The sequence below is a fragment of the Pteropus vampyrus genome, unplaced genomic scaffold (genome assembly GCF_000151845.1).
Source record: "Pteropus vampyrus isolate Shadow unplaced genomic scaffold, Pvam_2.0 Scaffold218, whole genome shotgun sequence".
NCBI classification, from domain to species: Eukaryota; Metazoa; Chordata; class Mammalia; order Chiroptera; family Pteropodidae; genus Pteropus; species Pteropus vampyrus.
The window spans coordinates 2,027,993-2,055,798 of record NW_011888999.1 but is presented as its reverse complement, the minus strand read 5'-3'; the positions used below and the strand labels follow the sequence as shown (position 1 = coordinate 2,055,798).

General features: G+C 38.1%; 1 protein-coding gene and 1 pseudogene across 7 annotated transcripts in view; one reads left to right on the top strand and one right to left on the bottom strand.

The window, feature by feature from the left end:
* RAB30 (RAB30, member RAS oncogene family) overlaps positions 1-27,806 on the top strand; it is a 76,408-nt gene that overhangs the window by 5,065 nt on the left and 43,537 nt on the right. The window contains exon 1 of one of the 7 annotated variants that reach the window (XM_023538339.1): positions 797-818. The exons of 5 other annotated variants lie outside the window; for them this stretch is intronic. The gene's annotated coding sequence lies outside the window, so the exon portion shown is untranslated. Of the gene's footprint in view, positions 1-796; positions 819-13,130; positions 13,152-27,806 lie in introns of those variants that run through there. One more of the 7 variants, XM_011373131.2, reaches the window with a different exon arrangement.
* LOC111747350 lies at positions 8,355-8,473 on the bottom strand (annotated as a pseudogene).

Below are 27,806 nucleotides of genomic sequence, written 5' to 3'. Positions count from 1 at the left end.
AAACTCCTGTGATCATATGTTAAAGTGCATGTATGTGTGCTCACATATGCAAGCACATATTTTCTATCACTGCATGTGTGTCCTTGGGCAAGTTAGTTTACCTCTTTGAACCTGTTTCTTTGCCAGACTGTTGTGAGGTTTAAATGAGATAATATGTGTTTAATGTCTGGCACTATACCTGGTATATCTGGTGTTCATGGTAGCTGTTTTTATTTATTGTTTTAAATATTTTATTTACTGGCTGATGCTTGCTTAGTGACAAAATGAAAAAAAAGATAACTTAGTGTAACTATATAACCTGGTGCAATGGAAGGTGCACAACATCATTGATGTAGAATTCTTGCCAGAAATGTTTAACCTAAATCTAATCATGAAGAAATAATCAGGCAAATCCAGATTGTGGGACATACCGCAAAACAGCTGGCCTGTGATCTTTCAAAATGTCAATGCCATGAAAGACAAACAAAACAAAATAAAACAAAATGTATGGGTGACTGATCTAGATTAACAGAGACTAAAGAGCTGTGACAACCAAATGCAACATGTAACACTTGATTAGATCCTGGACTTTAAAAAAAAAAGCTATAAAGGACATTTTGGGAACAATCGGGGAAATTTTAATGGGAGCTGCATGCTAGACAATCAGTAACAATGTTAGTTTTCTTGAATGATTCTGTCTGCTGAGCCTGACATGTTGTGAGTATTGGTGTTTAAATCAGTTGCTGTTCCTGAATGTCATCTTTAGAAGTGTCAAGGGTTGCTTCAAAGCTAGAAGATGTCAAGGGTTGCTTCAGAAGGTAGTGATTTTCTTGGTCACTGTAAGTATTTAACCAGCCTGTGAGCTGGAATACCATTTGTTGGGGATCTTGTAAGTGATCTTTGTGCCCTTTCTATACACGATCCTGTCTATAAGAGTGTAAACTTCTCCAGCTGGCAATCTATCTTTGATAAGACTAGAGGTAGTAATGCAGGTGGAACTGCAAACTAGCTGAAGTGAAGAGGAAAGGATGAGAAAGGGCACATAAATATATACCTTTAATTTGTTTCTTGATTCTAGACATAAATAAGATTAATAAAAATTTATTACAGAAATGCACAATGAACTACATAGGAAAATTTCCCCTTAATTCTACTCCATAAAGAGAATCCACTGTTGAGATTTTGCTGTGTATTAGTATATCACACATATACTAATGATATTATTGTAATACATATTGTTTTGCTTGCTTTCTTTACCTTAGTATATTTTGGGCCTTTGTCCCATGTATTTGCATGTTGCTCTAATTTACTCATTTTAAGGGCTTTCGGGCAATACTGCAGTGAGCATTTGAGTATGCATCCTTTTGTGATGAATTTGTGAGAATATTTTCGTAGGATGTGTCCTAGGGGTAGAAATGCTGGGTCAAATGGTATGAATAGTTTCCCTTTAATTGCCCCCTGATGTAAATTCTTATCAGTGAATGACAGTGCCATTTCTACATACCGTTGCCAAGTTCATTAGCCACTTGAGATAAACTCTCTCACTAAGGGAAGGAAGTTGTGATTGGTGGAAAGAAAGTGGGCAAAAATGGAATCGCAGGGTTCCTGCTGGTTTTTGTGGATGGCTGTAATGAAGGTTGATATGTAAATAACATAGAAACCTCTGCAAGAGAGATAGATATAAGATACATTATCCCCGCCCTGCAACACAGCATGGTGTTTAAAAAGTGAACTGAAACAGCAAAGCAGCCAAGAATTTTTCCCAGAAAATTCTGCAGAAAATTTTATTTTTTGTTATGGTTAACTTCACTAAAATGTGGACACCATCAACCTTGAGATGAAAATAACCTTTTCTCCTCACTTCCTCTGTCACACAACCACAGCAGAAAGGGTAATTTAAGTTCCACTTTTTAAATATCTGAAGCATGTGGTTGAAAGTCCTGATTATTCACCTTTTTGATTATCAATAGAAGCAATCCCAGGGCAGATTTTTGTCATTTTTCTTTAGTAAAAGTATGAATTTAGGAGTGGCCATTAGTGACTCACTCTGACCCAACCAGGACCCTAAGGAAGATGTTGCAAGGCTCATTAGCTGTGAATTATTTCCATCCTTTTAGCTAATTATTTTCATTCTTTTGTGGCTGGGTGGAGCAAACACAAATTTGAGTTGTGTGCTAAGTGGGTAATTTATCTTTTCAAGCAGCAGTTTCTTCATCTATGAAATGGAGATTATAGTGAGGCTCAATGAAATAATATGTATAAAGGGGCTTCAGCAAACTTGTGTGCACATAAATATGTGCTGTTGTGAAGGTGCGGCTGTTTCTGGCTGGGCCAACTCATATTAATCTTTCCTTTAATTCCAGTGGCATTTGTAGCCTGAAAGACATTCTGTCTCATAAAGTCTTATTGTTACTTCAACGAGTATTTGTGAGCATAAGCTAAATGCAAGGTCCTGTGCTGGGTGTTCTGATAGGGAAACAAAGGTGGAACCATCTAGTTTTCCTTCTTCCCAACTTATTTTCTAGAAGACTAATATCTTTTAAAGAGAGCCTTCAATAAAAGATGCTTATAGAGGTATTTTATGTAAGCTGTCTTACTCTCTCAATCCTAGTTGGTAGATTTTAGCTCAATTTTTACATATAAATGAGGAAACTTCTTAGTGAAGTTAAGTAATTTGTTTTGTTTTTTAAAGTTGCCAAGTTTAAAAAAGTGTTCAGATATAGGTCCTAGGTAGATTTTCTGGAACCAAAATCACACTGCTTCTCCAGCTGCTTCCTGTTTTTGCCTTGCCTTCTGATCAAAAGTGTAACCTTTACGAAGGCAGGACTGACTGGTGGCCTTTAATGTAGTTCATTTTACCTATAGGCACAGGAGAGGAGCTTTCAGTAGGTCTATTGAGTTGGCTGAAACTATGATCTGAACTGTCATAGCATCTACTTGATACCAGATGGTTTATATGTTTTATTCGATTTTTTTCCCCCAGCTTATTTTGAAAAATTTCAAACATATAGAAAAATTGCAAAAATATTACGGTGAATACCCCATACACCTTCATCCAGATTAATTTGCTTTCTTTTTCCACACAAGCGCATGCACACACACACACTTTTATTTCCTAAACTACTTAAAACTAAGTTGCAGATGTCACAACACTTTATCTCTAAGCACTGGAATGTGTATCTCTTAAGAATATGGACATTCTCCCATGTAACCATAATATTATATTGAAACAATATTTTCAGTTTTTTCCCCAGTCGTTCCAATGTTATTTATAACTTTTTTTTTCTTTTTGACCCAAGATAAAATCAAGGATTACATCTTTTTAGTTTAGTAGCACAGTGCCTCTGCCTTTTTTGTCTTTTATGACATTGAAAATTTGAAGATTGCAAATCTATTGCCTGGTAGACTATAAATTAGATTTATCTGATTGTGTTCACATTATTAGACTCAGGTTAAACATCTGTGGTAAGAATTCCCCATAGATGATGTTGCTTCCCTCCCCTTGTATTGCACTAGGTGACACATAATGTAAGTTTGTAACATCACTGGTGACAAGAGGTTTGATCATTTGGATGAGGTAGTATTGCCAGATTGTAATTGTAAAGGTACTCTTCTCTCTTTGTAATTAATAAAATTATCTGTAGGGTGATCCTTTGAGATTGTGTGACTATCCTGTTCTTGAACAATTTACATCCAACTGTTTTAACATCTATTGATAACCCTTGCCTAGATCAATTGGTATCTATAAAAGGATGAATTTCTATGTCTTTCTTTCCTTCTGTATTTGTTACCTGATATTCTTCTGATAGATTAGCTTTTAGCGCCCTCCCCCCGCCCCCTGCCTTTTTTGTTATCACTTGGATTCCTGCATTCTTTTTTTCCACCCTATGTATTATAATCCATTACCAACCTTCTGCCTTCTTTTTTTCCAGCGTTATGCTTTATGATACACAGATTGTCCCAAATTTGGCCGCAGGGTTTCTGTTCTATTTTACTTAACCCTAAAAACAACCTGATAAAGTAGGTGGGATTTTACCCACTTTAAAAGTGAGGAAAATTAAGGCTCAGAAAATACAAGTAACTTCCCCAGAGTCACATAGCTAGTTAGCAGATGAGACCAGATGCAAACCCAGTTCTGACTAACTCAAAAGTTTTCCCTGCTACTCGTGCTGATTCCTGGTAGTCCAGGAGCAGAATGCCATCTGATGAAACCAAGTTAAAACCATTGCATCATTGGTGGTAACAGCAAATGATTGGAAACAACCCTAAGTGTGCATCAGTGAGAAACTGGATAAATAAATGGGTGTGTTCACACAAGGGAAAACTATTAATCTACAAACAAGAATTAGGGTGTTCTGCAGACACTGATATGGAAAAATCTCCAAGGATATATGAAGTGAAAGAAAGAAGGTGGCAGAACAGTGCAAGTTTTGTGAAAGAAGTGAGGCTAAACATATTTTGATTTGCACAAAGAATTCCTGGAGGAGTATAAAATAGCAAAGTGGTTACTGGTACAGGATAGCAGGAGTGAGTGGTTGTGTGTGTGTGTGTGTGTGTATGTGTGTAGTGAGATTTCTTGAGATTTACTATTTCATATAATGCTGACTTTTTAAATAGCTTTATTGAGATGTAATTCACACATCACGCAATTCACCCTTTTAAAGTGTAAAATTCAGTGGTTTTTAGTATGTTCACAGAATTTTGCAGTCATCAGAATCTAGAACATTTTCATCATCCCCCAAAGAAACCTTGTACTCATTAGCCATCATTTGCTATCTTCCTTACCCTAGCATTCCAGTCCCAGGCAACTACTAATTTACTTTCTGTCCCTATAGATTTGCCAATTCTTGATATTTCATATAAATGGTCTTTTGTAACTGGGTTCTTTCACTAGCATAATCTTTTCAAGGTTCATCCACGTTGTAGCATGGATCAGTAGTCCATTCCTGTTTTATTGCCAAATAATATTTCATTGTATGAAGATACTGCATTTTATTTATTTACTCATCAGTTGATGGACATTGGGGTTATTTCCACTTTTTGGCCATTTTGAAGAATGCTACTGTAAACATTTGCCTATAAGTTTTAAAGCAGAAATTTGTTTTTATTTAATTTGCATCTGTATCTAGGAGTGCAATTGTCGGGTCAACTGATAACTCTATGTTTGAACTTTTGAGAAATTGCCAAATTGTTTTCCTAAGCAGCTGCACCATTCTATATTTCCTCCAGCAGTTTCTCTGTATTCTTATTATCTGTCTTTTTTTTTAAAAAATTCTAACCCTTCTAATGTGTATATCACATTGAGTTTGAACCACACGAATGTACTACCAATGTATTATTTATTAAAAAAAATTAGAAATGATGTCTCAAAATGAAGTTTCAGATGGCCAGCTGAAAGGTCAGGGTATGGTGAGTTTTGGCCTTTGAGTAGGGATGATGTATTTAAAGTTTCCTGGTTCAGCCTGGTGTCCTAATGCATGTACATTTCCATCTTCTACAGGTGACTTTTCCTCCTCCAGTGCTCTCCTAGGTTCATTGACCAGAGGGTGGGGTGCTTGGGTATAAAGTGCTGACTTAAGGATTTCTTGTCCTTTAGAAGCAGCCCTAGAGAGAGTGGCTTGGATCATGTTAGTTCTTTAGATCAGGGGAAGTACCAGGATTCCATGGGCCATGGTGTCCTCATATTGGTTTTCCTAGTATGCATGGTAAGGGCAGTAGACAAGGCTGCTTTAGCCATTGGTGACTGATCTATGAGGCATGGGATGCTTTAGAAGAATTCAAAGAATGAGAGCTTACAAACTGAACTTTGAATTTGTGTTCTGGCACTTTAAAGCTGTGTGATCTTAGACAAGTCACAACTTTTCTGCGTCTTATATTCCTCATTTTTGATAGAGGAGCCTAGTCTAAAATATCTCTTCATAAGATACTTATTAATTACAAAGGGGGAGAGAACTGCGTTACAGAGCACAAAGGTGGTTGACACCATTTTCACTAAATGATCAATGTTAATTCCAGTGATGAGACGAGTTAGCATCTGAGAAGGATACATCATCACCTGTGTGGCATTCCTGCCAAAAATGCATAACCTGAATCTGATCACAAGGAAATATCAGATAAACCCAAACTGAGAAACATTCTATAAAGTAAATGGCCTATATTTCTCAAAAATGTCAAGGTCATGAAAGACAAACAATGAGGAATAGTTCTGGATTAAAGGAGACTAAAGACACAAAACTAAACACATCACACGATCCTGAATTGGATTGCACCAGAGAAATTTTTTTCTTTTGCCATAAATGACATTATTTGATCAACTGGTAAAATTTGAATAAGGGTTGAGATTATAGTATAGTATCAATATTAATTTTTTGATTTTGATAATTATACTGCGAAACTATAAGAGAATGTCCTTATTTTTGAGGAAATAATAAGTACTTAGTGGTAAAGTCATATCTGTTTGCAGAAAGAGAGAATGATAAAGCAAATGCAGTAAAATAACATTTAGGTAGTCTGAATGAAGCATATATATGAATTCCTAGTAATTTTCTTGCTTTTTTTTGGTAAGTCCAAAATTATTTCAAAATAAAAAGGTAAAAAAGAAGGGTGGGGATATGACAATACCTAGAGCGTAGGATTGTTGTGAGGATTAAACGAGGTCTTGGGTATCAAGTCCCAGCATGGTGCCCTTCACCTGCTGGGCTTTGAAGTACATTGAGGATCCCTGATGGACAAGGCAGCCAGTAGCCCTTAGCCATTGCTTGGGAGCCAAACTAAAATTGACACATGGCATGCATACGGCAACACTATTGTTCTAAATTCAAAACTGAGAATCATGTTCTGACAAAGAATTTTTCCCTTTATTTATAAATTCATTTAATTGAAAAAAAATTACAAAAATATATAGCAAATCCCATTTCGTTATTCATTTAGTAAATCATCTCAGTATAAATTTACATGAAATCATGATTGTCCGAGGAAAGTTAGGAGTTATGGGCCCTTGGGGCCATATTTAGGCCGGTATTAGCATTCAGGCAACTTCCTTTTCCTTTTTCTTTTTCTTCTCATCCCTCTCCTCTACCAGACAATCAAGTTTCTGATTTTGTCTCAGAGAACCGTTTTAATTAGCCATTTCAAATATTAGTTGTTTTGGCAGACAAAAAGAAGCTTGAATAAGCTTTTTCTTCTAATATGTAAGAACTCTGCTTTCTAGGGCCTAACTTTGGAAGGAATGTTTCTGGTTTAGAAATTTGGATAGCAACCTCAAAAGGAATTCATGTCCTAGAGGAACTGGGACTGGCGTCGGGGAGCTCAATTTCCTTTGAGATAGAGTGAAATAAATATTTCTTTCTGAAATAGTAATAAAGATCTATTTATTTCTTCTGTCTTTTTGCTCAGTGCTTTAAAATATGAATGATGAAATTCAAAATAGATTTAGCCCAAGAATCAAAAAACCAAAAAACAAACCAAAAAAACCTCAAGTAATCCTGATTAAAAAACATTTATAAGATCTTGAACAGGCTGCTCTTCTGAGTAAGATGACCCTTAGTATAATATTTAGGTCTGTCCCTTTGAAGTGACAACATTTCCAACTACTGGAGCTGCAACTGTGTAGCTGAAGATTCCACATTCGATAATACTGAACTGAGTCATTGTAACTGTGGTGATTGTGTCTGTTTTAATTGTTACTGCCATAAATTGCTTGGTTTCAGAATACTGCTGTGCTCTTTGCTTTTAAAATTATCATGGTCAGGAAGCTAAAGGGCATGTTCATAGTACAATAAGTTACTTGTATTATATAATTTTATAATAATAATATTGGCAAACAGTTTTTGAGTTTATGATGTACCAAGAGCTATGCTAACTGCTTTACATAAGTTGTAGTATTTAATTGTAGCAAAAACAACTTGAAGAAACTGAAGCTATGAGAGCTTCAGTAACATGCAAGAGATCCTATGACTAGTAAGAGGCAGATCCAGGGCCAGAAATCAAGACTGTCTTATTGCAAAGCCTGTGATTTTCTGCTGTATGATACTGCCATTTGGCAAATTTGTGTGGAAGCCGATTACTTTTTCACTTCATGTTTGGAGCAGAGTCCTTTCTTACTTATTTGGTGGGTGTTTACTGAGTGCCCATCACCTGTCAGGCACTTTGAGAACCATAGAGATGATTGAGACCCAGTCTTTTTCATTAAGAAATTTACACTCAAGTAGAGAAGATAAAACAGATACACCCTTGTACACCCATATTCATAACAGCATTATTCACAATAGCCATAAGGTGGAAGCAACCCAAGTGTCTATCAAGAGATGAATGAATAAGCAAAATGTGGTATGCACATGCAGTAGAACGTTATTCAGTCTTTTTTTTTTTTTTAACGCCTACAGCACCTGGTATTCCTAGGTGGTCTCTCATCCAAGTACTAACCAGGCCCGACCCTGCTTAGCTTCCGAGATCAGAGGAGATCAGGCCTGTTCAGGGTGGCATGGCCATAGACTATTCAGTGTTAAAAAGGAAGGAAATTCTGCTACATGCTACAACTTGAAAATATGCTAAGTAAAATAAACCAGACACAAATGGACAAATATTGTATAGTGCTTCTTTTTTGAGGTACCTAGTGTAGTCAAACTCATAGAAACAGAAAGTAGAATGGTGGTTGCCAGGGGTTAGGGGAGGGGGCAGTGGGGAGTTGTTATTTCATGGGTATAGAGTTTCAGTTTCGTTCAATGAAAAAATTCTGGGGATTGATTATACTTAATAGCACTGAACTGTACTTAAAAATGATGAAAATGATAAATTTTGTATTATGTATATTTAACCATAATTTTAAAAAGCAAACAGATACACTTTTCTACTATGTGCTGGAAAGTAATTGGTGAGACAGGAAGGACTGATGACATCATAGGAATTAGAGCTGGCTTCCTAGACAGGGTAGATCTGGCTGGGCAATGGAAGATGGGTAAGATTTATATGGCAATAAGGAAGGTGGGAAGGGCAACCCAGGTAGAAGGAACAGTGAGCAAAGTTAAGAGGCTAGTTGGTGCTGCTTTAAAATCCAATTCTAGCAAGGAACAAATCTCCAAGTACATGGTTCTATAATTATGGATGTCCCAGCAACCTTCCATGTGGGTAGAGACTTAAATACAAAGTCTCAACCAGGTTCTTGAGGTCATGGTATGCCGGACAGGGACTCATTCATGATTCATTCAGTAAACATTTATTTAGCACATCATGCCAGTGCTATGCTAGATACTTTATGTATGTTGGAAGATGTAATGCCTTCAATCTCTGAAGTTATTAATAGTCCTAAATAACAGATGCAGAAATTGTGACTCAGAGATGAAGTAATTTGCCCAAAGTCACATGACTGAGAGGTAGCAGGAGCAAGTCTTTGTGTGGAGCCCATGTGGTACCCTCTAAGCTACACTGAGAAGTGATGTCTGCCTTTGAACTTATGGTCAGATGACATGTGACTGACACCGCTTGTCATCTTGCTGCCTTCCAGGCTACCTCGGCTGAGTTATCTTATAGCTCTGAGGCTCCTTCCTTATCTGTGAGATGAAGACCTTGTATTAGACCAGATTATTCTAATGTTTCTCCCAGATCTAAAAACTCTATTCATCCATCCAGCGCTAATTTAGTATTATATACCAGGGACTGTGCTGGTGGTTACTGGTAATTGAGATTTTGCAGAACATCGTTCTTTCCTGAAAGGAGGTTGTAGATTAGTGAAGGAGACATAAAATAGAATCGTACAGTATGGTCATAATGCTTGTAGTGGTGGATACAGAAGATTGGATAAGAGGATGTCAAGAGGAAATAATCCCAAAGATCAGGAAGATAATGAAGATCACAAGAACCTCATCCTTCCGATTGTCCTTATGGTCATAAGCACACTACGTATTTACTAAATTAAGTAAAGCTTTGGTGAACTCATAACTCCTTTTTATTTTAAGCCTTGTGGAAAGTTTAGCTGAATTGACCATTGTCAAATACAGCTATGTGCCAAATATTTATAAGGTTTGGATTTTCCTCCAGATTGGAGAAAGCTTATCAGGTTGAAGAGAAACCTGGGAGTTTTTCTTTTCTTTCAAAATGAATTTAGGAAGCATGAAGTGAAACTGTAAGAGGTCCAAGGACCCAGACTTATTTGAAATGTTCATATCTAAAGTCACAGATGGTTATGGTTCAAAAGGCAAGTAAAATGGTCAAGATATTGGATAATACATGTGATTTTCTCAAGATTACTAAGGACTGGTGAATTATTAAGAATTAGAATGACTAAGTATTAGAATCTAATACTAAGAAATTGAAGTGAGGGTTGAAGGGGGAAAAGTTAGGAGCTATCATTTATTGAGCAGCTACTGTGCATTAGGCACTGTGCAATGACCTCTCCATTCACAATTTTGTTTTATCCTTCCCACAGTCCTATAAGATAGGTCTTCTTATCTTTTTTAAGATATATAAACTGAAACTCAAAGAGATCATGACTTGCTTAAGATCATAGCTAAGTAGAGACCGAGCAGTGGTTCAAGTACAGGTTGTTGAAATCAAGGCCTTTGCCCCTTACACTGCCATATACTTCTTTAGGATCCTAGATTTTCTATTTCTGGAGGAACTGCTCTGGTGTACGGGGCCTCTCTCTCAATCTTGGAACCCAGTAAGTAACAGGAGAGGCAGATCTTCACGTTTTCCAACATGCTAAAGGACAGCTCCCCCAATTTCCTGTCTTCCTTCTGAGTTGGTGGATCACCAGCTATCAGGGATAAATGGCTCTTACTAAAATGTTAATTTTTTTCCCCTTTTTTGCCTTTCCCAGGTAGTGTATGAGTGTTTGATCTTGGCAATTTGTCTCCTAGAAGTGGATCATAAAAATCATCTGAGAGAATGCTTATTGAAACCAGCTAAGTTTATGTAATTGATCCCCTCTCCCTCTCCCAAAAAGGGTAACTTCAGCTTATATGCCTCATCGTCTATCTTTGGGGTCCCAAGAGACCTTGTCATCTGGCTCTCAGAGGCCTCCAACTATAGGATTCTGACAAAATCACATGAAAGTCTCAGTACTTTGAACCTGTGCCTCATACTCCCTCAAGGCCTCCCTGTGGGCATAAGCTACAGTGTCTTGTCAGAGAGAGTTTTCCCAGCTGGTTTTGCAGGCAGGCCAGGCATCTATCCCAGGCCCTTTAACCTCCAGGAAAGTTCCCACATATAGCTGCATGAAACAGAGAAAACTAACTTCCAACATAGGTTGAATAATTATGGCACTGGGGCAAAGTCTCCTCCAGCTGGGCTCTTTCTCTGCCCTGGTATTCCATAGTTTGGGCTACAGTGGAAATAGAGAATGTGGAGTTAGGAGACGGGCGCTCAAGTATTGGCTCAAGTCATAGATCCTGGGACCATAAGCACTTGACCTGTCTGAGCCTGTGTTCTTAGCTGTACATGTGGGACTGGGGACAACCAGCTTCCTACTGTTGTTCTAAGGGTCAAGTAACTCAATGTATATTGTAAAAGTGCTTTGTAACAAGCAAGTAGAATGTATTACACATGTCAGTGCTTGTTGTTATAAAACAATTTGGGCTTAATAAGAGACATTTCTGGAAACTGATCAGGATGCATGCTCTGTCATCACTGGATCCCAGTTCCTGGCAAACCTTTTCATTGCTCAAGTAGGCATTCATGGCATCATTTCCTATTTATTTTTGTAATATTTCCATTTATAGTCTTATAAATGCTCCCAGAAGTTTTGATAATTCTTGAATATTTATCTTTGAAAACTCTGGTCAAGGTTATACACTTATACCGAGAGCTATTTACCCCAGAGTAATTTTTTCAGTTCTCGGAGCCATATATTGATCTATTTCCCAGTCAATCCTGGGACAGCAAAGCTGGCTATGGATGGTGAATGAGGTTTGCTTGTTAGGATTCTGTATGGTCAATAACTCCCGAGGGTATCTGATAGTAGGTAAACCCTAAGGCAGTGCTATTACAACTTCGCACATGCTCCTGGTAATGAAATGAGAATAAAGAGAGAATATCTTACTATAGGTGGTGTATGAGTTTAGAGCAATTAGCCCTTGGAAACTGAAAAGAGTCTTTTGTGTATTGTCATCAGTTTGTTGGAGTTATTACTCTGTTCTGAGAAATTTTCTAGGTGTTCCCTAGACACCTGTGGATTGTCGCTTACTCCTATCTTTTTGCCATTTCAAATGAGTGCAGTTCTTTCTTCTTGACTGTGTTCCTCAGAACTCTTTAAGTTATAAATGAAGGAAACCCACTCAAACTAGCTTGAAGCAGGGATTCCTTGTTTTGGTATTATATATTCTTAATAACAGAGGTAAAGAGGAACAGAATGTTGCATGCTAAATTATTCTATATGCCTTATTGTGGATGGGATTTATTCCCTCGGGTCCATGGCTATTAAGGTGATCTGTTCAGATGATCTGTGTTTCTCTAGATCAACTTTGCAATAAAATGTGAGCGAGGCTGTTCAGGCCGGGTATCAGAAAAGAGCCATTGCAGGACTCCTTAGAGACTCCTGGAATCCAACTGTATAACCCAGAATGCTTGAAAGCAAGGATGCCAACCCATTTTAGTTGGTTGAAAAACACGTGACTCTGGGAAGTAAAGGGATTTTTTTGAGGTTCATACAGAGGTCAGCAGAGGGCCAGTGTCTATCTCTTTGGCTATTAGAAAAAGCTTACCTAATGAGTCAGGAGGAAAATCCATACTTTAACTATTCTTCTCTCCTCTGGTTTATGAAAAGCCTGGAAATGAGCATTGAGATATATAGGATTTTTTTTTTTAACGTTCCAAGTCAGTGTGTCTGGAGCATGGTGCCTTGGGGTGGGGGTGTGAATCCACCACATCACCGGATGCGAGCTTCTCTGGTCAGCTGAGAGGAGAGAGAGCTCCAAGCAGTTTCTTTAAAGGAAAGCAAAGAGGCCAGAATCTTTAGATCAACTTTGCAATATCTAAGGACAGTCTGACAGAAAATGAAGTTGGAGTGTGCTGTACTTGTACTGGAGATGCTCAGTTGAGGGATGGCAGAAAAGCATCCCCAGCTACTTTCAGAAGAACTCTTTGTAGGAAGCTACAAAGAAGAAGGAAGAGCAAGAAGGAAGGAAGGAAGAGAGGAAGAGAAGGAAAAGAAACTCATCCTTTGAAATCAGCAAAAGGTATCACCAGGAGTGATTTATGGGTACACAGAGGAGAGACATTAAAAGAATAATCACTGGCTGTTTGGAAAAGTATGTGTAGTGAGAGTGGAGGCAGTAAGCTTTATTTTCTCTTTTACCTAGCTCCAATTTGCATTAGTGTTAATAGGACCATATATTTTAGACTTTCCTTGGCTTGCTGCCCTGGCATAAATGTTTGAATTCCTTATTTTGGTATTATGTATTCTTAATAACAGACGTAAAGAGTAACAGACGTTGCATGCTAAATTATTCTGTATGCTTTATTGTGGATGGGATTTACTCCCTCAGGTCTATGGCTGTTAAGGTGATCTGTTCAGATGATCTGTGTTTCTGATAGCTACTTCTAGTTAGCTTCATAATTTGCCCAAGGGGTTTGTTCAGGGAATAGCTAAATGTATTTTTTATTTGGTAGAACAAGGTGAGTCTTAATCTTGGTTATCTGAGCTCTGGGGCAGTCGGTATAGGGGCCCCTGTCATCCAAAGGAGCCAGGAGAGCTGTGTGTTCCCCTTGTTGTGAGTTGTTGATCCTGGGGGCATTTATTAAGCACTCATTTGATACACATTGATCCAATTTACCCTTTTTTTGTGGGGGGGGATTTAGTTCTTAGGGTTACTGCTGTAGAATCCAATTATTCAATTGAAAAAATAACAATCGAGCTTCTACTGCGTCTTCAGTATTGTTTCAGATTTAGGAATATTCTGTGCGAAGAGTTAGAATCAGGCTGTTCACGGAAACCCAGCAGAATTAGAATGCTAAAACTTCCGAGTTTAAAGAGACTTTAGATATAATCTAATCCAGAACCGGGAAGCTTTTTCTGTAAATGGCCAGAGAATAAAATTCATATTAGGAGACCAGAAACAGTTTCTAGTGCATAGTATTTTTTGTTTGCTTATACAACCACTTAAAAATGTGAAAATCATTCTAAACTGGGGTTGGTTTTGGCTTGGGACCCTTGTTTTGCCATTCCTTATTTTATTCCTTTCCCTTCTTTTTTTTTCTTTAATTAAAGAGGAAACTGAGAGCCAGAGGATGAAATGAGTCCTCCCCTCCAAAGTTGCACAGCTAATTCTTGACACTGCTGGATTGGTGATCTTTAATAAAGAATCCCAAACTGCCTAGTCACTTTGCAGATGTATAATTTTGGTCCTGAGGGAAGTATGAATTTTTAGTTAATAAGTAATTAGGTGCCTACCACATTCCAAGCACTGCAATCAGTTTGGTTGTTGGTGTAGGCAAATAAGATGGCAGTGTGGAACGTGGCATGTGGGGACAAGTAGTGAGCGCTGTAGGGCACAGGAAGACTCTCCTCTCTCAGTATGTGGGATGCTTCTGTGGGTGAATGAATGAATCTATTTATTCATCGCACCTCCCCCACTTGTGTTTGGCATCCATTACCCAATCTGAAGGAAGGGGACAGGGGCCTGGCTTCCTCCACACTTGCTCATTTTTCTCTTTGGGGACTCAAACCTCATGTACATTCCCTATGTGCATAGGTGGGTTATAAGATTAAAGGAACTAAAGTGAAAAAATATTCAGATCGCCACCTGAGAAAGATGATTTACTTGGCAGTTGCTTTGTTTTACCAGTTTAAGCAGCGATGCTGAGACACATTTGAAATCGTATAAGATTAATCATAGAGCCTTTTACTATTCCAGAGTTGGAAGGGACTTTAGCGATCATTTGGCTATACCTTTTCATTTAACAAATAACAAACATGAGGCCCAGAGATATTATATTTGTTACTCTGGGTCACTCAACAAATTCATAGAATCTCAGTTGTAAATGACCTTAAAAGATATCAAGTATAACCAACCACATAATAATAAAAAAACAGTAATCATAGCCAACATTTATTGGAAGTTTGTCGACATGTATAGTAATATATATTATCTAATTTAATTCTTACAATAACCCAGTGTAATAGGTACAATTACTATCCTCATTTCATAGCTAAGGAAACTAAGCTTGAACAGATTAAGTAATATTTGCCCAAAGGTACCCAGCCAATAAGTGGCAGAGCCAGGATTCAAGTCCAGACTCAAGTACTTAACCTATTCAGAGCCCTTTACTCCAACTTGCCTAAGTGTTTGGACTGTTCTCCATTAGCTCATGAGCTCCTTGTGGAAAGGGGCCATGTCGCCTTCTGAGATTGGTATGTAAAATTTGCTCAACAGATGTTTGAGCAATGAATGGATCAATGAGTCAGTCAGTCAGCCCATACTTTAAGCAGTTGACACTTTTAGTGACAAAGGAATAGGAACTCAATGGCTGGGCTAGACCCATGCCCAGGTCTGCTAATGTCTTTTACTACCTGTGGGTGCCAATATGTAGATGTGGGCCAGGAAAGCCAATTGCTCTGCAGCTGTCTTTACAGTGTTACTGAACAGTTTGGAGAATTAATGTGCATAGTAGAATTCTCTTTGAACATCAAAGTTTCCTTGAAGACATGAGAGTGGTTGGTTTCTCAAACCTAATAAAGTTTGTGGAGGCAACTGAAAGATTCTCTCTGCATGTGGTACCTTCTTTTTTTCCCCCAGCCTTTTTAATTTGAAGTTGTAGCTTCAAGCTATAGTCTGAGGCATCCTGGGGTTTGTGGGCTAGAGAATTGAGGGATTCTGTAAGGAAGAGTGGGCATGGATTTGGCTTCGAGCCAAATAACACATAGACAAATATCTTCGCTGCATTAAATTTTTAGTTCTGACAGATGAGAACAACTGGCTCATTAGATGTATCTTGTGTTGTTTTCTTTCCTTATATAAGTTGAATGTTTTTCTCACCTGACAATGGTAATACATGGAATTGTTTGGAGTTTTATTAAGTCAAAGACATTCTAACAGATTTGTAGAAATTGTTCTAAAAAGACTAATTAGGTCACTGTTTTTTGTTTATTCATTTTTATTTTTTATTATTATAGAGAACAGCATGGGCATTATTTGCCATTTATTTTAAGCAGATTTTCTCTATATGGCAGAGAAAAGTGAGGTTCTTGGATTTTAGCTCAGAAAGCTTTATTCTTTGAACCTAGGCCTGTGGGTTGGTTCATATAAGTCAATATATAGCATTAATAATTGCTGCATATCACTTGGAGGGAAATCCAAATTAAATAAAGAAAGCTTTCAGTAGGTTGTGAAAAAAAGAGATTTAGGTTCCATTGGTAAGAATCTTGAGGGATTTTCAGGGGGAAGAGATGTAATACAAGATACTATTCTCATTTGTAGGCGTTTGAGAAATCTCTTAAAATAGAAAAAAGCACATGAATATTTGTTTTTTTAACACAAAATAATTCCAAGGCCTGCCCATGTTTCCTGCCAAAGCTATTTTCTTTTCAAGCTTCAGCCAACCCACCACAATTTTATTTTTCTGATTATATCAGAGAGAAAACCTTACTTAGTGATTGCTTACTGTTAATACCAACTTTTAAACACTTCTTATCTATTAATGAATCTTTCTTTTAACTCTACCAGTGTCTACCCCTGGTTTACTGCAGTTTATATCTGTTCCACCTCCCCTTCAGCAGTAGTAGTCACTTTCAGTAAAAAAGGGGTAGGAGGTGGAGGACAGCAAAAAAGGATGAGAAGGATCTGTTCACTACATAGTGGCTGCTATGTTACAAGATACATATTCAGTGTCACCATGTTCTGGAGATAGGTATGCATTTATTCTTTCTAACTTTTTATTTTGAAAAATTTCAAATGAACAGATGAGTATAAAGGACACTCAAAAATTTTTAGATTTCCTAATTCTTAACATTTTGCTATATTTGCTTCATCTTCATATACGCAAATTTACATTTTGGGGGGCAGACACATGTTACTTTATCTCTAAATATGTTAGTGTTTATCTCCCAAGTATAAGGACATTCTTCTACATAACCACAGTAGCATTATTATACCCTAGAAATTTAACATTGATTCCATAATATACAGTCTATATTTAAACTTTGCCTTCAATCATTTACCTTTTGCTGCATAACAAACCATGCCAAAACTTTGTAGGTTAGAAAAAAACACCATTTATTAATGCTCATGTTTCTGTGCATCAACTGGATGGTTCTTCTACTGTGCATCAAGCTCCGCTGATCTTGGCTGGGCCCCCTCAGTATCTGCAGTCAGTTGCTGGATCCACCAGGGGCTGGCTGGTCTAAGTTGGCCTTAGTTTGGATGGCTTGTCCCTGCTCCAGAGTGTCTCTTATCCTCCAGCAGAGTAGCCCAGGCTTGTTTCCACAGGAGATAGGTAGATTTCAAGAGAGCGTAGAAGTGTACAAAGCCTTTTGAGGCCTAGGCTTGGAGCTCACACAGCATAACTTCTGTTGCAGTCTGTTGGCCAAAGCTAGTCACAAGCTCCTCTTGAGAGGAGCTGTAAAATCATATTGCTCAGGGGCATGAATAATTGTAGCATTTTTGCAAACAATCTATCATAATCCTATTGTTCAAAAAGATGAATAATAATGTTACTTTTATAGTGTTAATAATGTGATTTTTGGTCTCTTTGTAATCCAAGATCCAATTAAGGATTGCACTTTAAGATTCCAGGCCTGTTTTCTTAATATTTCACAACCTGAATTTGTCTAGCTATTTCTCCATGATTATATGTTGGTTAAGCATCTTTGGCAAGAATTTTAAGTAGCTGACATTGTATACTTCTCATTGCTTCACAAGGGGAGGCACATACATTAGCTTACTTCATTAGTGGTGATGCTCAGTGCAATCACTTGGCAAAGGTGAGGTCTGCCAGATTTCACAAGCATAAAAGTGCCACTTCCTAGAGATAGTTTTCTATTGAGTCCGGACATTGGTGCTAAAGTTCTTCCAATCACATAAATAAATAACATGTATTTATTAGATACCTACTGTGTATCTATTTTGAATTTAGTACTGTGGAGGAGCTGAAAAAATGGTAAGGAATGTTGCCTGTCTGAAGGGATCCATAGTTTTCATGTGGTTGAATTACTCTTTTAAAAACTGAACAAAGAGTATGGGAGTGGTGATTCTAAGTTAATGATTGGTTTATAAAAACTTTATTGAAGTGTAATATACACACAGAGAAGTGCACACATAAACATATAGCTTGATGACGTTTCTGAACTGAACACACCAGTGCAACCAGCACCTAGATTAAGAAACAATATAAGGACATCTCAATAAACCCGATTTTTAACTGTATAGAACTTATATCCAAATGTTGGTTGTCATTTTCAGTACCAATTTATGAGTGGCCCAAGGAAATCAATATTCTTTTAAGCTCAAATGGTGTTTTCTAACCATCACTCTCTGTATTCATCAGCTGGAATTAGAGTAACTTTTACTATGCCCATACATCACAGTCTCTCCATTTCCGTCGCAGTGCAGAAGGAGACCTCTCTTTTCCCAAGGGTAACCTTTCCTTATGTATTCTGCCCTGCCCCTCTTGACTTCCCTGGGTCTGGTCCTCCTTCTGGTTCTTTCTTATATTTCCTCCATTTGTCTTCTGTGTTCAGCTTCTCTTTTTTGGCCTTGCTCCTCACCTTCTACACTTAGCAGCAGTCCTGCTGCTCTTCATCAGGCTGTTGCTATTCCCTCTCCTTTTTATCACCAAACTTCTTTAAAGATTGTTGTGTTCCTCTTTAACCTATTCATCCAAATGCCCTTTGAGACTTGGTGTCCCTTCCCACAATTCTAGTAAAGTTCATTAGCAAACTCCTAGTTATTAAGTCAGCCTTTGTTCTCTTAGATTCTGCTTCCTTTGGATGTCTTCTCATTTCTTTGAGACTGTCTCTTCTCTAGGCTTCCATTTATTGGGTGATCTTAGTCTTCTGCGAGCTGCTCTGAGCATCTCTCTACAGTTTGACTCTCCACAGAAAGAATAACAGTAATTCCAGCTTCTCTTTGTCTGTATAAGAATGACTTTTTTTAGGACCTTTTTTTTTTATGGACTGTGGGTCATTATGTTGGCAATTTATCTGCAATTCGGAGATTGTGTTTTTAATGGCAGACTCTCAAATTGATGTAAATTCTCTGCAACTTTCATTTTTTGATGTTGTGCCTGGTAGGAACTCAATAAATATTTGTTGGAATCATTTATTGATTCAATTATTCATCTATATGTTCAATAAATATTTACTAAATGTCTAGTCAGTGAATTGACTTGTTTGTTAAATTTAACAGGTTACATCTTTTTTTCAAATTATGTAATATGGTTTTTCTTTGTCTTTTTCTCCCAAACTTTGTTGACATTTATTTATTTGCTTGTGTTTTTCTAATTTGAGCAGTTACTAGCTATATGATTCTTGGATAAGTTACATATAACCTCTAAAAATCTGTTTCCTAACTTTTAATACAAGGATAGTAATAGTACCTACTTCTTGAGTTTTTGTAAGGATATAGTAATGGCTCAGTACATGTTAGTTATAATTATTATTATTACTATAATGTGTCAGAAACTGTATTTTGGCCCTCAAAGCAATCATCCTGAATCAGGCATTATTTTCCCTGTTTTTCAAAGAAAGAAACAGAGATTCAAGTGATTGAAATGACTTTCCAGATATCACTGAGCTAATAAATTGCAGATCTGGGATATCTGGTTCCATATCATGTGCCTTTATGCACACTGAAAACCTTACAACATCTTGCATGACACCTAGAAGTCAGCTAGGAGTCACTTTGTAGTGACTGAAATAAGCTAATACTGTTCTCATTTGCTTTTAAAAGGTGGAATTTACCAAAGAAGTCGTGGACTGTTGTGGACAGTCCAGTCCTGAAAGTCAGATTAATAAAGATTTTATCTTAAAACCACAGAATTCTAGGGTTTAGGAGGATTTTAGATTTAGAAAGATTTGCCCACCCAATTATTGAATTTTCTAACCATTTAGCCAAGGGTCATCTGATTCATTTTTTAACACTTCCAATGACAGGAAGTCATCAGCACTGGGCTGCCCATTCCACTTTCCACAGCTCTAACCAGGGGACAGCCCTTCCTTACATCAGCTGAACTCTTCTATGTCTGCCTTGATTCCTAACTCTTACCCACTCCCTGTACCCCCTCTTTCACACAGTATCCAGTACTAATCATGTTATGTCACTTACCTAATTAACACTCTTCCTTAATTTCCATTGCCCTTATGACAAAATCCAAACTCTTTTTTGTCAATAAGGCCCTGCCTCATCCCAAACATTCTTTCTTCCTCGTTGTTTACCTAGCCTTGGCCCCTGGTGGCCTTTATGTTCTTCAGACAAGCCAAGCCTTTTCCTGAAGACAACACTTCTTATTCCTTCTGCCTGCGTTCTTCTTTTCTGAGCTTTGCATAGGGCTGGCCCATTCTCATCTTTTAGGTCTCAGCTCAAATGCTACTTCCTCAGAGAATCCTTCCCTGATCACTCATCTATGGCCCTAAGCTTATCATCCCGTACCTATTTTTCAGTATATCTTATCTTCTATGCTCATGAGAACATAAGTTCTTTGGTGACTGGACCTAGGCTACCATGTTAACAGTCTTATCTTCTACAAGTGGCACAGTAGCTGTCCATAGAACGTGCTCAATAAATGTCTGAGGAATAATGAATGGCCTCATGATTGACTGAATATAAGGGTTCTGGAGTCATTAAAACAGATTTGAATCTAGTTTGCCACTTTCTGTGTGACTTTGGGCAAATTATGTTACCTTTTTGGGCTTCAGTTGCCTCACCTGTATAATAGCAATCTTATCTACTCACAGAATTTTATGAAGATTAATTAAGATATTGGCTGTGAATGTACCTGCCACAGTACCTGGCACATATTAGGCGTTCAGTCCATCTCAAAGCCTGCTGGTTAATTCTGAATGTATATAGAAGAGTTCTGATTAATGAAACTGTTTAAATAGTGTACCTGTGTGTGCATGACCCATAGCCTGGGTGTAAGATGCCTCTGAGTCTCCTAGTGCTTGCCTGGCTGAGAAGACAGTTCTAACCCTGGATGTAAGTTGTTGTACTGAGTGATGCTCAGTCTGATGACCCAGAGGTGCCAAGCTCAGACCCTTCAGTTGGCCGCTGATCACAGCCCCCCAAAAACTAAATGATCAAACATGACCTTGTATGGCCCATCTCTTCTCAAGATGGATTGGGATGCTTTGTCTAGACAGTTGTCTCCCTTGAGAAATCACAGTTGCTCTAAGAGGAGGTGCATGGTCTCCTGTTAAGAATACAAAATAGGCCTGTGAGCTGTTTTCTGGAGGGTGTGTGGAGTTTGCTGTGTGGTGTGGGGGCCTGTGGAGCAGAGCCTGCAGAAAGGAGCTGTCGGCTTTTATACTCACAGGCATCTCAAGGTCATGGTGGCAGCCTTCTTCTTCACACGGGCAGTGTCCTCAGAGCCTATGGTCCATGAGAAGGTAGAACAGTCCCTGGCAGCCTTCCCCGAGCCAGTGATTCTGTACCCCTACAGAGGAGTGCTTGGAGGAATTGAAAGGTAATCCTGAAACTTGCATCACCTGCTGGGAAGGGAGACAGAAGTCCCTATTCAACTTGCTTGCTCGGCATGATGGCCTAGGTGGTTGCCCTCTATAGGCTGTTAGGGTGAGTGTTTTAACATGGAAGCTCTAGAATGAGATAGACCTGGGTTCAAATCCTGGTCATATCATGTCCTTGGCCAAGTTAATTAACATCTGGTCTTAGTTTCCTCATCAAAAATGGGGTTAATAATGATCCTTATCTTATCTGGTAGCTGTGAGGATTAGATGATACAGCATATGCAAAAATCTTAGTTCCAGGCCCATGGCCGATGTTCAGTAAATGATGATTCTTTTTATTAGGCAGGAGAGGTCAGAATTCTGAGTTTATTTCTGATGAGCCTCACCCATATTGAACTTTGAGTCTTGGTTCCCCACTTGCCAGCTGTTTGCCTTGAACAAGTTATCTAACCTCTCTGAGTCAATATTCTTACATGCAGTTTATAAATTCCACCTCATGGTGAAAGTAGCATGAGATCAGAGTGCCTGACACATAGTAAGTGCTCAAAATGTTCATTTTCTTCACCTTCGGTTATCACGTATCTGAAATACTGTCCCTTTAAGCTTGTTAAGATTCCTCACTAGGCTTGTATGCAGCTGTGTTCAGACAGCTTGGCAGAAGGAAAGAGGCTGCTTTTTTTTTTTAAATGACTGTTTCATAATCTGTTGGCTCAGATCTGCTGCTGCCACACCCTGTGCCTCTCAGGGTCCCTGGGTCCTATTGCAATTAGCATGTGCCTTGCCAGTTACCTAAATGACCCTGGAAAGTGGCTGCTATGGAAGGCTACCGAATGCAAAATGGATTTTCCTCTCTGCTCTTTGGTGTGAAGCTGGCTCAGGTTCTTAGCTGCAGGAGGAGGGGCTGGCAGTACTAAACTGCAGTTGGACTTAGCAGTGGGGAGTTTTCTGGTTTTCATTAAAATTCTCTGGCTGTCTTTTGGGATTGCTCCCTTGGCTATGACTGTGCGCTGGAGCTGGTTTTGCTGTTCTCTCAACTGTACACACCCATCAAATCACAGTGGCCTTGAGAACGAGAGAAAATTAAAGATGGGGAACAGGCTGACTAAGGGGTCTTGGTCAGCAGTATTTGTGTAAGGGATCCGCATCTACAACTGCAGAGCCTGAATTTTGTGATGTCTTAAACACAGATAGGGAGGTAGACATAGCTGAGCTGGGAACGGGTAGCAGAGGGAATCCTCTTACAGCTTATTCTTGATGACAGACTTACTCTTGAGGGCAGACAGAGGTTTCCTGGCAGCTTTCAGAGGGTCCCCAAATGTTACATTCATGAGTGAATTCAGTCTGATCTAATTATTTTCTGAGGCGCTGATACCTTTATATGCCCAAGGGGATCAGGATTGGTGGCAGTTCTCTGAGGGTGACAGACTGAATTCAAGTACAGAAGATTCAGTTTTTAAATGTTAATTTCTGGTAGCTGAAGAAATCTCACTTGAGATTGAAACTTGAATCTGAAAACCTAGGTTCAAATTATGATTCTGCTGTTAACATGCTTTATGACCTTAGAAAGATTACGTCCCTGAGTCTCAGCTTCCCAGCATGGTTGTGAGGATTAAATGAGGTAAATTATGTAAAGTTCTTGGCATATCATATGTTCTCAGTAAATGGTAGATGTTGATATAAAGTGGGCTAGATTTGACCTGTCACTTCAGCTCACCAACATATATCTCAATTCTGTCATCTAGAACATTTGTTCCGCATCTATCCTGGCTTTATGTCATTTAAGAATTTGAGGTAAACATGTTCTTAGGGGAAGTGAATCTCCTCTCTTTGGAAAAATACACCAAAACCATATTATTATGTTTCCCAGGAAAGCTTACAATGTCAGATATTTCATCTCTGTATAACTTGGGGAAAAAAAAAAGGATTTTTGATATCATTCTTGATGGATAGATTGTGAAAAAACCATTTTAGTTGATCTTGGGTATATATGTTCCATGATGATATTCCCAAGAGAATGTCACCAAGGCTTCCATTTGCTTCAGAGTAAACTCCATTTCCAAACTTTTCTCATTTCATTCCACTCTTCAAACCCTGTGTTCTAGCCACAGTGGACTACTCTCATAAAAATAATTAATGTGAAACATATTTTACCTATCAAAGAGTATTCATTTCCTCCACCTTTCATATGTATGATGTGTTTCATATTAGTGTAAAGAAGAATAATAAAATCAAAATTGTGTATCCAGTATTCAGTTTATTAAAATGAATATTATTGGTACCTTAGAAGCTCTTTCTGTTCTCCCTCCAAATCATGTCTCCATCCTTCCTCACCAGAGCCAAAGATTATCCTATGTTCATCATTCTCTTACTTTTCTTTATGGTTTAATTACCTATGTATGTATTTCTAAGCTATATATTGTTTAATTTTTTAAACAAAGATGCAAGTATGAATCTAGCAAGCTTTGAAAGAAAAGGGCAACATGGCCACTCTTAGATCTGAAAATAAGCTAAACTGATTCTGGGTCATAGTCTGGGATTAGCTTTCCTGAGAGTTATAAAAGGTCCTACTGAAAAATTCAGTGGGCAAGGTTGTGAGTGAATCCTAGGAAATATAAGGCTCACCCCTGCTGGGGCATTTGATAGGGCTGTTGTGTGGGCCAAGCACTGGATATTTGGTAGGATATGGTCACAGAGAGTGGACTGCTCTTTTCTACTCCTAGTCTCTCTATGGCCTATCTCCAGCTCTCAGAATGTAGATCACAGTGAAACTCATCTGTGGGATGAAGTGAATGCCATCGGCTGACCCAGGCAGCATCAGCACATGGTCAAGGCAAATAGAATCAAAAAAGAGTATAGACCAAGTTTACCTATCATTATTTGTCAGGTTAAAATGACAATGTGTAGTATCACCTGTGGAATATTCTTACCCAGAAGTTGACTCCTAAATCTTATCAAGCCTCTAGAGTTATTGTACATTTATTGGAAATATGGATGACAAATTAAATTATACTCTAAGAGGGCAAACAAACAAATTCAGTGTTGGACAAATGACTTGGCTTCTGCAAGGAGTCAATAGCATAAAAAAAATCATGTGGCTTAAGAATGAAAACCAAATGTAATGTATGAACCTTGTTTTGATTTGGATAGTTTATATATTAGTTTGCTACAACTGCCATAACAAACTATTACAGGCTGTGTAGCTTAAACAACAGAAATTTATTTTCTTATTGTTCTGGAGGCTGGAAGCCCAAGATCAAGGTCCTGGCGAGGTGGGTGGGTTTCCTCTGAGGCCTCTCTCCTTGGCTTTCAAATGGCTGCCTTCTTCCTGCCTCTGTATGTTGTCCTTTTGTGCACATGAACTCCTGCTGTCTCTCTCTCTGTCTTAATCTCCTCTTCTTGTAAGAATACCAGTAGGATTGCCTGAGGGCCCACACTAAGGGCCTCACTTTAACTTAATCACTTAAGTCTTTAAAGGCCAGATTTCCAATTACAGTCACATTCTGAGGTACTAGGGGTTAGGGCTTCAACATAAAAATTTGTGTGTATATATGTGGGAGGGCACAGTTTAGCCTTTAACAGTCTAATTGTGAAAAGGCGTTTTTGAGATCTTGTAGAAATTTTATGGATTGATATAAAGGGATTTTTATTAATTTTGTAGGTGTGGTAGTAATTTTGTGATATTAGAAAATGGTTAATGTAGCGATGGGTTCTGAAGTACATAGGGGTGAAATAGTATGATGTGGAATTTGTTTAAAAATATTTAAACAAAGAAAAAATGGAAAAAAAGGATAGATCAAGTTAATAGGCCAAAATGTTCATAATTATTGAATCTGGGTGACGGGTATCAGGATTCTCCTTTTGAGCACATTTGAAATTTTTGTAATCATACATTTTAAATATTTAGAATAACATTACCAAAGAAGATTTAATGGCAGTGGGGTTGTTGGCAATGTCCTTTTTCAACATGTCTGTCTCTGGAGTTATACTTCTGCAGTCTGGTTGGCATCTTCATGTGGCAGTCAACTTGGGGTCCTCTGTTGCCTAGACCCTTTGACTCTTGTATACCACTTGGTGAAGGACATCTTCCAGGAGCTTCTTAAGAAAATGTCCATGGAATGTGAATATCTGAGATTTTGTATACCTGAAAATATCTTCATTCCATTCTCATACTTGATTGATACTTTGGGTATTGCATTCTAAGTTGGAAATCATTTTCCTTCAGAATTTTAAAGGAATTGCTCCCTTGTCCTGTTTTTATTTAAAAAAAAATAAAACTTCTGTTGAGAAGTTGGAAGCGTTCTATTTTCTGGTCTTTTGTGTATAGCCTGTTTGTTTGACTTTTCCCTCTCTGACAGCTGGTGGAATCTCCTCTGCAGTTTTTGAAATTCCACAGTAATTTCACACTGTGCGTGGTGTGCTGAGCCCTTCACACCTGGTAACCTGCATGCTTCAGTTCTTCAAAGTTCTGTCAAATTATATTGTTATGATTATTCTTTTTCCTGTTATCTCTTTCTTAGGATTTTCTCTTATTCAGATACTGGACCCTTTATACTGGTCCTCTAGAATATTAGCTTCTCCTCCTATTTGCCATATCTTTGTCTTTTGATTTTACATTCTGAGAGATTTCCTTAATTTTATCTTTTATTGCTCTTATTTAGTTTTTTTTTTTTTTACTATTAAGTTTGTCTATTTCTAAGAGCTCTTTTTTGTTCTCCATGTATTTCCTTTTTATAGTAGCCTATTTGCTCTTCATGGATGCAGTTTTATTTTCTTTTTGTGAGAATATTAATGGTACTTCTCCCAACCTCCACCCTCAGCATAGTATCTGTTTCCTTCAAGTTGCTTTTTTTGTGTTTACTGTGGTCTGTATCTTTATTAGAGGCTTTCCCAAGATGTCACTCTGAATGTGATCTTTGGCTGTTTTTCCTGATTAAGGGGAGTGGGTAAAAAATGCTGTCAAGACCTTGACATTATGGTAAGTGAAGGAAGCCACTCACAAAGACCACATAGTATATGGTTTCATTTATATGAAATGTCTAGAATAGGCAAATTTATAAAGACAGAAAATAGATTAGTAGTTGCCAGGGGCTGGAGAGTCAGGGAAATGTGGAGTGACTGCTAATGGGTATAGGGTTTTCTCTGGCGGGTAATGAAAATGTTCTAACATTGATTTTGGTGATGGTTATACAGCTCTGTGACTATACTGAACACCACTGAATTATACACTTTTAAAAGAGTGAATTGAGTATATGAATTATATCTTAGTAAAGCTTAATATTATATCTCAATAAACCATCCCAGTGGTGATAGTTGTACAGCTCTATGAATATATTTAACACCATTGAATTATATAGAAAAAAAAAAGGAAACTGACCATGGTGTGGAGATCACTGACTCTGAGCCTCACTATAGCATGATTGGGGTAGGCTGTTTTGGGGAGCCCCTGAGGCAGCACCTTCAGATTTTCTTTAGGGTGCGTTCACCCAGTATGAACCTTGCACTCCTCTTTGCAGAGTGCGGTTCTACCCGACTGTCTCGGGAGGAGGCAGACAGGGTAAGGGGATGTGTGGCACTCCACCTTCAGTAGACACAGTGCCCTGTCTTTGTGATGTTCCCCTTGAAATGTGCTGGGTCCTTCTGGGCCAGAGACACTTTTACTTTTTATTATAAAAAATTTCAAAGATTTACATAAGTAAAGAGGATAGTACAACGAACCCCCTTGTTCACTTTACTCAGGATTACCAGTGATCACTTCATGGACGTTTTTGTTTCATCTGTATCCCTCAATCCCTTCCCCATTTTCTAAAGCAAATACGAGACTTTTCTGTTTTATGCTCTCCAGAGACCAAGCCTCTAGAATTCTGTCAGTGGGGAGAGGCTCTAGGGATCCAACTTTGCTCTATGAACATCTTTCACTCTTGTCTTTATTGTAGCGTCCTATATTCCTGCTCTAGGTACACACAGTACGGCAGTCCTGGGCCTGGTGCGTATTCTGTGGTTTAAATCAGCTGAATTCTCAGCTTTCCTTGCATCTGGTTTAGGGTTCAGATTTCTTGAGTCTGCTCAGTCAGTCTCCTCTTTCCTTGTACTTATGACAGTTTTGTTATTAAGAAAAAAATCGCTCCACCTGAAACTAACATAAAATAATACTGAATGTTAACTCTAACTGAAAAATTAAAAAATTAAATTAAAGTTAAAAAAAGAAGAAAAAATG